This window comes from Chrysochloris asiatica, unplaced genomic scaffold, assembly GCF_000296735.1.
Source record: "Chrysochloris asiatica unplaced genomic scaffold, ChrAsi1.0 scaffold00264, whole genome shotgun sequence".
In the NCBI taxonomy this organism is placed as follows: Eukaryota; Metazoa; Chordata; class Mammalia; order Afrosoricida; family Chrysochloridae; genus Chrysochloris; species Chrysochloris asiatica.
This window is the reverse complement of record NW_006408782.1, coordinates 3,610,977-3,613,940: the sequence shown is the minus strand read 5'-3', so window position 1 is coordinate 3,613,940 and position 2,964 is coordinate 3,610,977.

The following is a 2,964-nucleotide window of genomic DNA, read 5'->3' as shown; positions in this document are numbered from 1 at the left end:
TATAAAACAATCACTGTACTGATCACCACCAAACTGGCAGTTCAAATTCACCAAAGGTTTTTGTAGCAAAATATTTTATCGATGAAATATTTGTATTTCATGAAATGAAGGAACATGACTTCTTACAAGTCGTTGCTTCAATTCATGAAATGCAATGATTTTTTCATTATTGTATTTTGTTTTGGTTTTTAAAAGAGCATCAGACTAGTGCTATCACCAAGATTTAATACTGGGGACCACAAAGGGCTATGAATTAAATTTCCTTTCTTGCAGCACCCTGAGCAGTAACAAAACAAAGTATTGGCATCTATAGAAGCCTGGTGAGCCTGTCCATTTCCATGAAATCCTTTAGACTGCAACAAGTAAATCCTTCTTGTGTTCAGAATTTCTGCATTCTTTGCATAATAAGTTCCCTGACATTCTTTTATTGAAAGGATTGTGTTTCCCTTTTCTTTCTGTGTTTTGAGTGGAATATACTTTCATTTGGTTCCAGGTACCTTAAGGTCCTGGTGTGGTGCTGTGGGTTAATGCACCAGACTGCAAAGCTTTTTGAACTGCAAGGTCGGTGGTTCAAGCTCACCAGCTGCTCCTTGCTATACAGGGTCGCTATGGGTCGTAATCGACTCAACGGCACTTGACAACAACAACCTTAAGGTCATAACTTAAAGATATGAGACCCATGAGAAGCTGCATTTCCAAGTTCTGTTGGACACTTTTGTTAGGGAAATTAGGAGGTATGAGGAAACCAAGATCTCAGAACTTTTCTTTATAAAGCTTCTGAAATTAACTTTGTTTTGCCCCTGAAAATACAAGTAATGCCAAGTTTAAAGTGATGTTGAGGTTCCCTGAAGGACTTCCAGTCATTATATAACTAAGCATCATGGACTTTTTGCTTGTTTATTCTTGTGCTTGGCATTATTTGACAGATGGCAGCTTAGGCGAATAGCCTATTCATGGAAACTTTGAACTCTTAAATTATTTTTTTTCCAGTGCAGTGAATTAGAGCAGAAAAGGTCCTGAGTAAAAAATGTCAATGGGTGTTTTCTTGGTTGGCAATTTGAGACCTCTAAATAACCTTGTGTGGGTCTGTAGGATAAGTACTGGACTGTGAACCACAAGGTCAGTGGTTCAAACCCACCAGCTGCTCCTCAGAAATCCTGTACAGGTTAGTTATGAGTCAAAACTAACTCGATGGAACTTAACAACAATAACAAATGATCATGTACTACCATAAGAACCAGCAAATTTGTCTTGAAACAAGTATAGCTAGAATTCTCCTTAGAAGCCAGGATGGCAAGACTTCTTGTCTTATACTTTAGACACGTTTTCAGGAGGGGCCAGATCCTGGACATCATGCTTGGAAAAGTGGAGTCAGTACAAATAGGAAGACCCCCAATGACAAGAATTGACATGGTGACAGCAACAATAGGTTCAAATAAACAACAACTGTGAGGATGGTGCAGGACTGGGTGATATAGTTGGGTGTTTTGTGCATGGGGTCTTTAGGAGTTGGAGCTGACTTGAGGGCCCTTAATAACAACAACAAATGACATCTGTAAAATAAGTAAACCTCTGTGAAAATACAGTTTCTAAATTCACTAAGTAAAATAGAGAATTACAAAATTCAGTTTCTGAATTAACCAAGAAAAAGAAATAACTAGAAAGCCAGAGTTCTGCTGTACTTAGAGTCCCTCCCTGCAGCCTCATTGGCCCTTTGGCTGGCAGCTATTTCTCTGCTTCCTCCAACATCCTCCACTGTAGTTTTCCTTGCCTCTCTACTCTGTACTCACTTCTATTTCTTTTTCCATCTGAAAACTCTCTGTCTGGGCTTCCTTTCTTCCAAGAAGAAGTTGTTAAAGAGTTCAATACAGAAGTAGAAAGTCCAAATATGAGTTCAGAAGCAGAGTCCAGCACACACAAAAAAATCCAGTTTACTGTGTTCATGATTTGCTCTTGAAATGCCTTTTATAATGTTCTGTAGAATCAGGAGTAAGCAATAGAGAAAATGCAAAAAATGATGTGTCATTCATTTCCTAGACATGTATTAAACTTAGTAACATTGTTAAAGATTTTTCAAATTTATGTGAAGACTTTCATTGATTCACTAAAGAATTCAAAGTCCTTATTAATGCTTATCAACTTAAATTGACTTATTTGTACCATCTAATCCATACGTTAATTGGCCCTGTGGAAAACAAATTATGGTTAGGACATGCTAGTTTAAAAAACTTAAAAGATGACTTAGTTTAAGTGGTGGTAGTTGTGGTGGTTTGTGATAGAGTCAGTTCTGACTCACAGTGAGCCTGTACAGAGTTTCCGAGGCTGTAATTCTTTATGGGAGCAGAAAGTCTATCTTTCTCCTGTGGAGTGGCAGCTGATCTTGTAGTTAGCAGTCCAATATGTAATCGCTATGCTATCAGGGGCTCTGGTGGTGTAGTGGTTGCAAATCGGGATGCAAACTGCAAGGTCAGCAGTTTGAAACTACCAGCTGTTCTGCTGGATAAAGATGAGACTTTCTGCTCCTGTTGAGATTTACAGCCTCAAAAACCCTGTACATAGTCACTATGAGTGGCAACTGACTCCATGTACTTAACAGCAACAACATGGATCAGCGCTCCATTGACTTAACTCTGAATAATAATGAAACAGCAACATTCTCAAAGAAACTCCAAATCAAAGCAATGGTTTATATAAAGCATTCATTTTAAAGTCCTTCCCCTAAAATTAAATTGGACTAAAATGCATTTTTGTATACTAGGCAAAGATGAAAATGTTTATGATTATTACTCCTAGAACCATGACACAAATATTGCATGATACCACTATTGTAAAAACTAAAGAAAATATTTTTCATGGAAAATGGAGCATTACTTGATGATTAGCTCGAGTGGTTGTTGTTGTAAGGTGCCATTGAGTCGGTACCAAATCATAGCAACCCTATACACAACAGAACAAAACACTGCT